This window comes from Panthera leo, chromosome B3 (genome assembly GCF_018350215.1).
Source record: "Panthera leo isolate Ple1 chromosome B3, P.leo_Ple1_pat1.1, whole genome shotgun sequence".
In the NCBI taxonomy this organism is placed as follows: domain Eukaryota; kingdom Metazoa; phylum Chordata; class Mammalia; order Carnivora; family Felidae; genus Panthera; species Panthera leo.
The window spans coordinates 98,496,450-98,511,186 of record NC_056684.1 but is presented as its reverse complement, the minus strand read 5'-3'; the positions used below and the strand labels follow the sequence as shown (position 1 = coordinate 98,511,186).

At 38.2% G+C, this 14,737-nt stretch overlaps 1 long non-coding RNA gene and 1 pseudogene across 1 annotated transcript in view; both read right to left on the bottom strand.

The window, feature by feature from the left end:
- LOC122222646 overlaps positions 1–11,155 on the bottom strand; it is a 130,504-nt gene extending 119,349 nt beyond the window's left edge. The window contains exon 1 of the long non-coding RNA XR_006203810.1: positions 9,098–11,155. This is a non-coding gene — a long non-coding RNA (uncharacterized LOC122222646). The remainder of the gene's footprint in view (positions 1–9,097) is intronic.
- LOC122222645 lies at positions 2,573–4,964 on the bottom strand (annotated as a pseudogene).
- Positions 11,156–14,737: the final 3,582 nt, after the last annotated feature.

Genomic DNA, 14,737 nt, shown 5'->3' with positions numbered 1-14,737 from the left:
ATTTTGAATTTGTTCAATTAAACATGCTTGTTAGAATTTTTAGAACCACAAAAAATTAAAATAGAGACCATCACTTTCAATGGAGAAGATGAAATTTAAAACAAAATTTTAAAAAATCTCTATCAATCCAAGAAAAGGGAAAAAATATGTATGTAAAAAGAATGCTTACAAAACACAAAATCAGATGGTTAAAAGAACTCCAAAAATATTATTAACATAATAAATATTAAAGACTAAATCCTTTAGTAAAAGAAAAGGTCCATATCCAGTACCTGTTTTATAAATAAAGTATTATTGGAACATGGCTACACTCATTCATTTACAGATTACCCAAGGCTGTCTTTGTGTTGCTACAACAGCAAAGTTGAACTCTTCAATAGTGTCTCACCATGGCTTTTCCTAATTATCATAAACCTTTCTATTTGTACAAGAGGAGTTTGGGCAAGCTTTTAATGTTCTGACTCAATTTCAAGAGAATCACTAGAGGCCAAAGGCTTACTACAATCTTCTTCTTAACCTGGTGGCAAGACCTACTGACCTGGTAAGGGCGGCAGCTACAGCCGCCAACCTAGGAGAGGCTTCTGCAGACTTGGTTTTAGGGTCTCCTTTAAACTTGATGGTGTCCCATGCTGTACAATCTTTGCTGCTTACTAGTAACATACAGTTCTCACCAGGTGGGCTTATCTTCTATGAGATGCTATTTTTTTCCCACACATTTATGTTCATTATTATATTCGAAATACTGCTGCTCTACTTCTATTACCTGGAGAAGAGGACACTCGCGACTGTTTAACCTCTGTACATGAATGATCTATGCTCCAAATTGATTTATTAGAGAAGCCAGACTTAAACTTCTTTGTTGATGGACTTACATAGAAAATTATCAGGAGAGATACACTATAACAGGTCTCACACTTCCCCTCTAGGATAGGACCCCCTGCAAGAAGGTGAAATTTGCCTCAGTATATTCACCAGAGCCTGTTGGTTACTTAAAGAGAATTGATATATAAACTGATAGCACGTATGATTCTTGATCTCAGCAGAAAATCTAATTAAGATCAATAAGAAAATTAAAGAACTTTGAAGTACTCTAATACATCCTAAAGTACTGGTCATTATAATGGTTGGAACTTATCACAAAAGGGATAACATGACACTGAACAAAATGCCACGGCTGATCACGATGCGAGACAGGCATCCTTTACTAAAATCCTAGTGTTCATGAAATCCCAAAAGACCAAATCTTTGGAGAGGTGAGGCTATTACAAGATTCCAGCAATTAGATCCAGAATGAGAAGAGAAATACTGGAAGAAATCTGGATGCAAACTGCATAGGGATAATGTCTTGACACTCTCATCATGGAATATTGTAAAAAGTTTACACAAAACTACTTACCACAGCAAGGAAAAATTGGCCACAGTACTGAACCAACACTGGTATATTAGCCAGGGTTATCCAGAGAAATGGACACAACAGAATAAACACAGACAGACAGATACACACACACACACACACACACACACACACACACACACACACACACACAGATATTATAGAAATTGGATCACATAGTTATGAAGACCAAGAAGTCCTGCAATCTGCTATCTTCTCTGCAAGCTGGAGAAATAGGAAAGCCAGTGATATAATTCAGTCCTCTTCCAAAGGCCCCCAAACCAGGAATCCTGATGTCCATAGGGAAAAGTAAAGAAAATTCAGCCTCCCTCAGCCTTTTGATTCTATTCGGGCCCTCAACTGACTTGATGTTGCCCATCCAAACTGATAGTGCAAATCTTTAGTTTAATGATTCAAATGCTAATCTCTTCCAGAAACAACCTCACAGACACTCCTAGAAATAATGTTTTACCAGCTACCTGTGCACCCCTTAATTCAGTCATAAATGTGACATAAATTTAAGCATCCCAGTGTGGAAACTTTACTAAGATTGCTGCTGGTGTCTCTGATGCATGTCCCATGTCACCAGCATAACCTTAGTAAAACTTTAAAGGTTGGCCTTGGACAAAAGCCCCAAATTCAGGTCCTCTTTGAACATCTCCAAATGGATTTCATCCAAGTATACCCTATTATGGGTTTTAAATATGCCCTGGTCATTGTTCTATCCTTATTCTCAGGATAGACTGAAATCCTTTCTTACTAGATCTTTAGCCCTACAGTATAAAAAATATTACCTAATTTCATGCTCCAACCTGAGGAATTCCAGCTCCTCTCTCTCTAGTAAACAAAGCACCAGTTTCCCTGGGACTATTTATTAAAGGGTTTTGTAAAGCCCTACCACTTACTCAGAAAGTCTGCTATGCATATTGCCCCCAATTTCTAGGAAACGTAGGGAAAAAAATGGAGTTCTGAAACTTAGTTTAGCAAAGTTCTCAGAGACTCTCCAAGTTCTATGGTTGAAGATATTCTCATTGGCTTTAATGACTCCACTGGGGTTCAACAACTTTTGCCTTATGAGTAGTTGACTTATCTGGGCATCTAGGAATATTACATCTGATTCTAGACTCCACACGCTACTAGCAAGCAGGCATGACCAAATATGGCAAGGGACTCATGTAATACCTCCGACCTTACCATCAACAGGTATGAGCAGACTTACCTTGGAATCCTCCTAAAGTATGGATAACCTTAAAACCCAAAGATTTGGCCTTCTGGAAGAGACAAATGACTCATGAACAAGTAGAGCATACAACCAAACTAACCATTGGAATTGTACATATTTCCCTTTGGGAGGAGCCACTTGGTTTCCCTTGGTTCCATTTCCTTGAATGAAATCTGGTAACTTCTGTGTAAACTCAATCATTTTATTAGGCATTTTTTTTTTACTTTTTTTTCTTTTATTTGCATTTATTTTATGCAGGATTTGTTCCTGGGCCCTAAGTTTTTGTTTCTTCAGTTTCTTCTGCGAGATCTTTTTCTTCTGTGCAACCTCCTCTTTTGGTTTAGGAACAATCTGCTCTTTTTTGGTCAGGATCATCTTAGTGTGGCAGGGAGAGCTCATGTACTGGTTAATACGACCACGAACTCTCTAAGTTCTGCATTGCATCTTGAGGGCTTCGTTCACCTGGATGTGCTCAATGTCCAGAGAATCTATATCTAAACCCTTAAGTTCAGCACTACACCCTGAATTTTTAAGCATGTGCAGCAAAATTTCAGCACTCTTTTTGGGCCACCGACTGTGTGTCAAGCCCCACTGTTCAGCCTGGGCACACCTACCAACTCCACCATTGTAGCAAAGGAATGGCACACATAGCCCCTGCAAAGTGACATCTTTCAGATACTTGGTGGTTTTTTGGACATGCATATCCTTGATGGCCTGGCAGTTTCACATGTGTTCTTAAAGTAAACAAGAAGATCTGAACCTCTTGATTTGCATGATTTACTTTAGTAGGGTTTTCTGGATCCAGTGAATAGGGAACCATTTTCAGAGATCGCTTCAGGCCACTTAGGGCAAGAGTATCGGGCAAATTTTTAGATGGCAAACAACACACAGATAGACAGCCAGAAATCTAAAATCCTCTATCATGTCATATGTAGAAAAAAAAGACTCTTGTCTCCACCAAAACTATTATTTGGACCTTTTGTGGGATCTAGCTCTGGTACCTGAACTCTCAGATATGGAGCTTGGAAAAGAACTAGGGAACACATGGTAGATATTTGGAAGCTGTCTCACTTTACCCACTGCTACAGGTAAAACACACTATTTCTTTTACTTTAGATGTGCCTAAGTAATGGTCTTGACACTAAATTTTAACACCTGGAACCAGACTACTCAAGTGGCCCCAAATCATAAAAAAACTAATTGACAACCCCATTAGGGGTACTTTAACCAAAAACAGATGACTAAGTGGCCACCAAAGACTACATATGTAACACAAAACTGACTTTGTAATACAATTAGATCTGTAACACAAAAGTCTATTGGCTACAAACTGCAAAATGCCCAGGGGTTGTTACCATGGTAAATGGACAACCTGCCCTCAGGGTAGTCTGATATTACCCACTCGGACTCATCAATTTGCCTCTCAGAAAAGGAAATTAGGTACATTAATGAAAGGAGAAAAATTGGACCTTGGGTTAAAAACTGAGCCCTAACGATTCACAGAGAATTCTGGATTGTTGTCTATTCTCTGCTAGACTATTTCACTTCACAAGAAGCCTTGAAATAGGGAGACAGCTTACGTGCTATGGTTCAGAGAAAAGGAGAGCTAGACAAATCCACTAAGGCTATAAAGTTCCACCAAGGAAATCTTCATCCAAGAGATTCAGGAAATTGAACTGAAATAAAAGCCCATTAGATATAATATTGGTGTCTTGAGAGGAAGCATGTACTGTTTTAGGGGAAAATGATGTGATTATATCACTGCAGACCTCTCTGGCATCTTTAATACTACTAAAGAGATCTGGTAAGCCAACAAAAAAAAAATCACAAAATACAGTAACTTGGCTAATAATCCCCTATCTGGTACTACAGACTCTAAATGGAAATGAAATGTCCTTCTATTTTAATTTGGGCACTCTTGGCTCAGGGTTTAAAAGAATTCTACAAACTCTGATCATAGTCCTTCTCTTAGAATTTGTTATACAGGGGCTCAGATGGCTGATGGCAAGTTTTAAATGTTGCTATGCAACTGGTGTCTCATCACAAAATTAAAGAAATGATCAAGAAAAAGAACAGAAAAAACTAACACTGTGCATGCTGAAACAGTCATCTGGGAACCGTGATACATGATCATGATGCCACAAATAGCAGTGACGATCTGCAGTAAAGACTGTGGGATCACATCCCTTGTTATGAATCTTTCAGCTCAGGCCAAAGAATGGCAATACTGAGAACCGAAACTATTTGCACTTACACAGCTTACTGTCAACATTAACAACTTTTACTATTTGACTGTCTTCATTCAATGGCATTAATATTCTAGGACACTTGCCCAGAAAGCTAAAGCTACAAAGAACTTTACTGTTCATTTTAAGAACTTCCTTTAAGTCATTTATCTGTACACTAAACTATTCAACGTCCCCCCTCAGCAAAGTATATACTCTTTTCTCAAAACAGGCAGCATTTAGTGACTATTTACTTTTCAAGATTTACTTTAAAATCCTAGTACCAAATTTGTCCAGCCACAAACAAGACCTCAAATCAAGAAACCCACCTTAAATCAGACCACAAAAAGAACTCACATAACTTGATTTTGCTCTCCCTTACTTCAAAACCCTAATAGGACTGTCAATGAAGTGATTGTCCTTACCACAGTAAAGAATAAACTCAGCTTTGCTTAAATCAGTAGGATTATTTTGGTATATTTTCAGAAAGCTAGCATTCGACAATTGAGTAGGAAGCTTAGATTATGAGGTGCCATAAAAAAAAGCCCCATATAAAATGAGGGTAGCATGGTATAGAAGTTACTACACTGGGGCTCCTGGGTGATTTACTCAATTAAGCGTCTGTCTTTGGCCTAGGTCATGATCTCACTATTCCCAGGTTCGAGACCTGCGTCAGGCTCTGTGCTGACAGCTCAGAGCTTGGAAACTGTTTTGGATTATGTGTCTCCCTCTCTCTCTCTGCCCCTCCCCCACTCACACTGTCTTTCTCTCTCAAAAATAAACATTAAGAAAGAAAGAAAGAAAGAAAGAAAGAAAGAAAGAAAGAAAGAAAGTCACTATACTAACATTCCCCCAAAGTACCCAAAAAGTATACTTGAAGGAATACTAATGTCTTGGGATATTTAAAGAATGTTAATTTAAAAAGAGGTTCTATGTTCAAATACAGTAAAACGTTGGATTGCGAGTAACTTGTTCTGTGAATGTTCTGAAAGATGAGCAAACATTTCTAGTAAATTTTAACTTGATAAACAGGCGATATCTTGCAATACTAGTACCTGATGCCAGATGTCACATGATCGTAACTGAGCCATGGTTCCTCTGTCTCTCTGTCTCTCTCTCTTACTGTGGGATTGTGGGTGATTTTCTCTCCCATGCTCAGATGCTCAGTCTCAGGCCAAGGTGTTTGGCAGAAATGAGTGATTTTTCAGAACGTTGGAAAGTGCCCACAACTCGCACTAGTGTGTTTTTGTCACTTCAAAGCACCTATGGACGGTCCTTTGCTTTTCCATACAAGAGTAAGCTCAGGAATGCTTTGCTTCATTCTAGGTCAGGCTGCCTTTAGATACAGACCCTTTCCTTTTCTGCCTTATTGCCAGCTATACTAAATACAGTATATGACAAGAGTTTATTAATACTGTGCTACAGTCAACATCTGAGCAAACATATACAATGGCCCCCATGCACAAAACATTCCATTGAGCCAATAGATAGCAGTGATTCCATTAGTGATAGTGAAAGTTGTCCTATATAATAACCTTCCTCTTTGTCTCCCTTACACCAGCCATGAAGGTTTTCAAAGGTAAGTGCAGATTAATTTATTTTTCTTTATATTTTGTATTTTATTATTTTGTACTGCATTACAATATTGTAATCGTTTTTATATGAATATTTTGGGGTTGTGGAATGAAGCACCCGAGTTTCCATTATTTCTCACAGGGAAATTCGCTTTGATACACAAGTGCTTTGGATTACAAGCATATTTCTGGAACAAATTATCCTCGCAAACAAAGGTTTTATTATAAAGGGAAATATCACAATGAACAAAGGTAAACTGGTCTTGTTGGTACAGGGACTGTGCTACGAGCATCCATAGGAACAGCATATACAAACCCATTTTACCACGAGCTGTGCTACGAGCATCCATAGGAACAGCATATACAAACCCATTTTACCACGAGACTCCATGAAACCTCTTGTGGGACTAGTGATCTAAAGATAATCTAGAAACACTGAACTCTATTAAAGTAAGTCAACCTAGGTTCAAGCCTTAAATCCACTACTTAATGGTTTGCAAACCTGAATCAGATCTATTGGCTGGAGTTTCCATTTCTTTATTGTTAAAATAATAATAATACTTGCCCTACCTACTTCTTAAGGTGGTTGTGAGTCAAAGAGACATTTGTGAAAGCCCTTTGGAAGCTCTACCGCAGGACACATGTGACTAAAATGTTCTTCACAGTGCCTCTCAGGAGAGATAAGGTAAATCCATGGGGATCAGGGGACAGTGTATTAGTGAAATAAAACGGAAAACATTCTAATAAAAATTATTCTGCACAAAGTTGGATAACTGGCACCACCAGAGTTTTCTTTGATTGTCTACTCCAGGTCAGGGGTAAACAGCTAAATAAATACACTGAGCAAACATTTAGTGAGCTACTGTAGTGCCAAGACATGAATACGACTGACATGAACTTAACCTCAGTATTTCTCCTTGATACTATATTTTATAATGATGCTTCAACCAGAAAAAAATAAGTTGTCAAAACCGCAGTGTACCCAACTGGTCTTTCTATTCCTTAGTACCAGTATAGATTTAATCTTATGCGTCTATATTTTTTTTTAATTTTTTTTTTTTAACGCTTATTTATTTTTGAGACAGAGAGAGACAAAGCATGAATGGGGGAGGGTCAGAGAGAGGGAGATACAGAATCTGAAACAGGCTCCAGGCTCTGAGCTGTCAGCCCAGAGCCCGACGCGGGGCTTGAACTCACGGACTGCAAGATCATGACCTGAGCCGAAGTCGACCGCTTCACCGACTGAGCCACCCAGGCGCCCCTCTTATGCGTCTATATTAACAAGTGGAAATGTTATGGATAAAGCTAAAATTCAGAGACAATTATTCTCCTCCATGATTCCAATTTAAAACAGAGACACAGAAAAATGAGACTGCTGCAGGCATAAGTTGCACAGTAATATAAACTGTCACCTGACAGATCTATGAGCCAACAGCCCTGTTTGATCAGACTTGGATTCTTTCTTTCTTTCTTTCTTTCTTTCTTTCTTTCTTTCTTTCTTTCTTTCTTTTTTTTTCTTAACACAGGAGGCTAAGTTCATTTTGAGAGAGTGACAGTGAGTGTGCATGTGCACACAGGGGAGGGGCAGAGAGAGAGAGAGAGAGAGAGAGAGAGAGAGAGAATTCCAAGCAGGCTCCATGCTATCAGCACAGAGCCCAATGTGGGCCTCAAACTCACAAACCATGAGATCATAACATGAACAAAAATCAAGAATCAGATACTTAACTGACTGAGCCACCTAGGCGCCCAGGTCAGACCTGGGTTCGATGTAATGATATGAACAGAACATTTAAGCTTACAGTTGTATAACATGGCATGGCTTCCAATAACCCCACTCAGGGAAAAATTTGTGAAGAAAGAAGAAATCACTTGTGAGGAGACCTGAATTTTTATTTTCTATTTGCCTTTCATGAGCCGTCTAGGGAAGAAACTTCAGTTTACTCATCTTGGACAAGATAAGTGGTTCCCAGACTTCAAAACTTTATGGTCCAGTAAAACTCTCCAAATTTGGGATACTCACAAGAGACTGTCAACTCTTAACTTTAGTAAGGTAAGGCCATTTTTTAAAATCTAGCATTTTTAATTTTAAAACATTAAGAAGGAGGATATAACCTCAGAATAAAAAACAGCTCTTTAAAAAACTCATCATATTATCCTGTCTCTGTATACTATAATTTCTCTGTAAGCTCATATCCAAAGGTAAGAGTAAGTAACATCACTTTATGAAATTTACATATCTCCAGATTAAAAATCAGCCTGAAGGCTGGAGCCATTTAACAACTTGAACTCACACATAAACACTGAACACAACTAAAAATGTTTACATGCAGCATGCATATAACTCAAAGTTAGCAAGGCATCTGGTTCCTTCAACAATGAGGTACTTCAAAGCATGCACTGACAGCTCAAACATCAAAAAAAGTAATTGCATTCTCGACGGTTTTGCGAAATAAACACTTCAGGCTACAATGCAAGTTACAGTCTAGTAAGCAGTAGGGTTATTTGACTGGAATCCCCTTTCATAAACATTAAGAAATATTCCATATCAAGCTGTTTGCATGTGCTAGGTTATGACTGGCATTTGCACATACATTGTCATTTAATCTTGACAAAACACAAACAAGAAACTTAGAAAAGAGAGAAACATTCCAGAAGACATAAACAAATGTCACCCTTTACTCACCCATCCTTTTCTTCCTCCTCTTCAAAGGGGACAGAATGGCAAAACGATTCCTTCTTACCATCTTCAAACTTATATTATTCCCATTCTCAGTAGAAAATTCAAGTTACTATCAAAAATGATACATAGGAATTTGCTCACTAAACAAAATCCAAAGAGGATCTTACAAGCTAAACAAGGCTATTTTAGGCTCAAAGCCTGAGTTAACACGAAATGGTTAGCTATACTTACACTCAACACACTATTTTTAGCTTCTAGGATTTCATCTCTAATGCTTACAAGATTCTAATATTAATGTAATAAAATATGAGGAATAAAAAAATAGCCCCCCCAAAACAGAAAACTATACTCACTTAACTTCTCACTACCAAGCCTGTTTGGAGTACATGTCTGACTTAACCCATCAATTGCTTTCAACCACATACATGAAGATTAACTCTTTTTCCTGAACTTGGGCTGTCACAGTGAGAAAAGTAAACCATGGCTTGAGGTTAGCAATCTGATGATGACATGGAATTGAGCTAAGTTAACCCAAATCAAGACACCATTGTTCACAGAGTCCAGAAAGGTGACAGCCATGTTGATACTTTAGTTATAAGTAAGTGAAAACGGCTAGGGAATAAGGAAAATTATCTCAAATAACAAGATGTTCAGAGATAGGGAGTGTTCTGTCAAAGCTCAAGCTTTGCTTTTCTGATTCTCTTGGCTCTGTCCTCCTCTTTGTTCACTTCATCCTCAGGATGTGAGATGGTCACAACATTCTAGGCATCACATCCAGAAAATGGCAAACTCCAGAAAAATGAGACATACCCTTGAGTCCTCATTTTTAAGCAAAGAGACCTTACGAGAAGCCACCATGTCCTCACTGGCTCAAGTTGGACATGTCCATTGACCATGTCAATCACTGGTTTGGATTATCATGTGTCTTAAGAACCAAAACTCACCCCTAGTAAGTGAGGAGAGTCTCAGCTTGTCCTGAAGCACATGGCTGTCAAGAAAAAGATGGAGAACATAAAATCTGGTTCTGCTGTGAAGGATGTGAATGTCAGAAAGTATAGGATAGCAAAGGCAGAACAGCCTTTTCCTTTTCCTGCTTCTCCATCTCGGCAGATTGAGGACCCAAGCTGGTGCCTAATGACACCCACGATTCACTGTCAACATGACTAACTTCACAATTGTCTCCATTCACATGGCATTTATGTTCTAGAAAACCTGCCCAAGAAGCTAAAGTTGCAAATAACTTCATTGTTCACTTCAAGAGCTTCCTCAAAGTAACTTATCTAACAACTAGACTACTCAACTTGCACTCATTTCACAAAAACAAAAATCAATGTACAGACAGGCAGTAGTCACATTCTGAGTCAGGGGCAGAGACAAGACTTGAAGCCAGGTCTCTTGACTTCTGTCAAATCTCGCCGAAACAGCATGCTCTGTCTCTAACAAGTATTTTCAGGCCTCAGAGTGATGACAGTCAGGTTTTAGAGACAACTTATGAATGCAGTGACTATCTTCTTCAAGGTAGAGAACCCCAGAAATCACTTAACTCATAACTTGAGACCAAAGGATGTATTATGATTTGCTCAGTGCCAGTTAACTGGTATAATAAATGCAAGAGAAGAAATATAACAAGACAGAATGTGATTTAACTGCCAGGGAATGGTGAAAATCCACATTTTAGGTTTTTTGGAAAAAAACAAAACAAAACAAAAGATTGTGGGCCAGAAAGGACTTAAGGGATTTGAGCTGACTCTTAAACCAACAGATGGAACGTGAGACATGTTGACAGACAAGAGGATTTGTTAAAATAGTTTCAGGAATATTAGTTGGGTTGGGTGGGGGAGATGAAGTTAATAGCATTTAACATTCTCAAAGTGTATACTTGATTCTGTGGAAGCAGAGACATCTAAACTTTAGAGAGCTTCTGTGGAATGCCCAGGTAGCAGTAAGTTGAATCTTAAGTACTTGAGTTGATATATTCTAACCTACTAATAACCTTATTTCTGTGACATGCTTTATTTAAAACACTGAAAACTAAGGATGTTTTTTAAAAATACTTAATTACTTAAGTTATTCTTCAAAGTATATGTACACTCAGTTTAAAATGGATTTAATAGGGGCGCCTGAGTGGCTCAGTCGGTTAAGTGTCCGACTTGGGCTCAGGTCATGATCTCACAGTTTGTGAGTTTGAGCCCTGCATCGGGCTCTGCACTGACAGCTCAGAGCCTGGAGCCAGCTTCAGATTCTCTCTCTCTCTCTCTCTCTCTCTCTCTCTCTCTCTCTCTCTCTGCCCCTCCCCCACTCGTGCTCTCTTTGTCTCTTAAAAATAAAAATTTTTTAAAATAATAAATAAAATAAATAAAATAAAAGACTTACTTCTATTTAGATTTAAAAGAAATTTCAGATGGGCACCTGGATGGCTCAGGTGGTTGAGCATCTGATTTTGTGCTGACAGCACAGAGCCTGGAGCCTGCTTTGGATTCTGTGTCTCCCTCTGTCTCTGCTCCCCACTCCCCACCACCCTGCTCGTGCTCTGTCTCTTAAAAATAAATAAATGTTAAAAAAAAAAAAAGAAATTTCAGAGAAGCACACCTCTATTTGGTCAATTACTTGTTATATTTTCATTTTTCATGTTTTCATTTTCAGGATACAACCAGTCTGAGTTGTGATAATAACAAAAATAGGCTTAAAAATGTTACACACAGCCAAATGGGTAGAAAGGAGACAGTTGATTTCATTAATGGCCACAATACTGATATTATCACAATCATCTGTAATTAATGAGTCAAAAGAAACAATCATTAAGGGAAAGGATATATTGGGGTGCCTGGGTGGCTCAGTCAGTTAAGTGTCTGACTCTTGATTTTGGTTCAGGTCATGATCCCATGGTTCATGAAATTAAGACCCTGGGTTGGGCTCTGCACTGATTGCAGCATGCCCGCTTGAAATTCCCTCTCTCTCTCTCTCTGCCCCTCCCTGGCTCATGCTCTTTCTCTCAAAATAAACATTTTTCCTAAAAAGGATATATTTTAGGGGCACCTGGGTGGCTCAGTAGTTTAAAGGTCTGAGTTCAGCTCAGGTCATAATCTTGCAGTCTATGAGTTCAAGCCCCGCATCGGGCTCTGTACTGACAGCTCAGAGCCTGTAGCCTGCTTCAGTTCTGTGACTCTCTGTCTCTGCCCCCCCCTTGCTTGTGCTCTATCTCTCTCTAAATAAATAAATAAACATTAAAAAAATATTTTTTAGTAAATAAAATAAAATTTAAAAGGATATATTTTAGATCTGTTCAGATAATGACTTTACTACTTATATATTATCAAACTTCAAATTTAAATTTGTTGTTCTAGCTTTAATGGTTTTAGAACAAATGCAGAAGTTGCTAGATACACAATATATACCCAAATCTGTAAGTGATATATTTAAAATTTTACTTTTAGGGGTGCCTGGGTGGCTCAGTCGGTTGGGCGACCAACCAACTTTGGCTAAGGTCATGCATGATCTCACAGTTTTTGAGTTTGAGCCCCATGTCAGGCTCTGCGCTGACAGCTCAGAGCCTGGAGCCTGCTTCTGATTCTGTGTCTCCCTCTCTCTCTGCCCCTCCCCCACTCATGCTCTGTCTCTCTTTGTCTCAGAAATAAATAAACATTAAAAAAAATTTTTTTTAATTTTACTTTTAGAATTATACAATTATTCAGTAGGACCACTCATTTAAATTCCATCTCAAATTAATTATCTTATTAATAAAAGATCCCTATCAAAAGTAATTTGTTTTGGCAATCATACCTCAGTAAAACTGGAAAGAAATAATTTATTGAAAGAATTATACCTTAAACTAGTGTTATGCATCATAATATCCTAGGTAATCCTAAAATGAGTTAAAATGTTTATTCAAAAATGTTAATCTCGTAATATAATTAAGTCCAGACCTATGCCTTTGATGCACTCGGTTGAATAAGGACACAACTGACTTGACAGAAAATTGCTTTCAAAACCATCATTTACAAATGAATCTGGACCACTTCTCACACTATACACAAAAATAAACTCAAAATGGATTAAAGATCTAAATGTGAGACCTGAAACCATAAAACTTCTAGAAGAAAACATAGGCAATAATTTCTCTGACTTCAGCCTTAGTAACATTGTCTAGGTATGTCTCCTTAGGCAAGGGAAATACAAGTAAAAATAAACTATTGGGACCACATCAAAAGAAGAAGCTTTTGCACAGCGAAGGAAACTATCCAAAAGATAAAAAGGCAACCTACTGAATGAGAGAAGATAGATTTGTAAACGATCTATTCAGTAAGGGGCTAATATCCAAAATATATGAGAATTTGTACAGGGCAACACCAAAAACACCCAAGTAATCCTATTAAAAATGGGCAGAGGACCTGACTACACAATTTCCCAAAGACACACAGATGGCCAACAGGCACATGAAAAGAGGCCCAACATCACTAATCCTCAGGGAAATGCAAATCAAAACCACAATGAGGTATCACTTTACACCTGTCAGAATGGCTAACTCAAAAAGACAAGAGGTAACAAATGTTGGCAAGAATGTGGAGAAAAAAGAACCGTCGTGAATGGAAGCTAATATATACACAGGAATCTTCATTACAAGTTCTGTCATTCTTGCTGACCTAGGCAGTACGTGGTAGACCTGCATTTGTTTTTAAAGGTTTATTTATTTTTGAGAGAGTGCACCAGCGGGGGAGGGACAGTGAGAGGGAGCGTGGCAGATCTGAAGTGGGCTCTGTGCTAACAGCAGCAAGCCCGATACAGGGCTTGAACTCACGAATCACAAGATTATAACCTGAAGTCAGACGCTCAACTGAGCCCCCCAGGCATCCCTAGAACTGCCTTTTCTATTGGAGTGATCAGTTTTACACTTCCACGTTAGCACTGAATAATTATTGCGGGGTGGGGGGCAGAGTTCTCCAGGATGCTGATATCGCACCTTAATCTCTCCTAAGATTTATAACTAACTGCTATGTTGAGCCCCCTTAACCCAATAAGGGAAACAAAAGGAGTCTGTTAGAGGTAAATGATCCTGTAGTTTCTATATGCCTCTCGTATGACAGAAAATTGATTATTCAGGTGTCTAGAGTGACAATCTTGAAGAAATGCAAAACCATCTGCTTTCTGAAATATCATGTCTCTACCGTAATTCAGGCTACTTTTAGTTTTCTCTATATACAGTATTTTCTAATTAAGAACTTAAAGTCTATGTCTTGTATACTAGAATACTAGAAAGTGGAACACCTGATTAATGCGTACTATTTTCCTCTATCATCTCAAATAACAAAAAAAAATGTGTAGAACTCTAGCCTTTTGATTAAACAAATCAAGAACAGAGTGACACAACTATTCATCTGAACATTGTTAAATACAAAGTAATGAAGTACTTCTAAATATGCAACTAGAAATCACACTTGTCTCCAGCCTTTAGTGAAGTGCTTAGAAAAGTTTATTTTGTGCTTAGTCTATTTTTCTAAAGCATCACAAAATTACTATACATCCAAAACTCTTCAATGGTAGAATATTTAATATTCTAAAGGCAAGGTCTTTGAAGAAAACTGTTGTACATTACGATACTGTATAAGTCTAATGGATTCACACAGCAGAATCTAGACAAAACAGGAC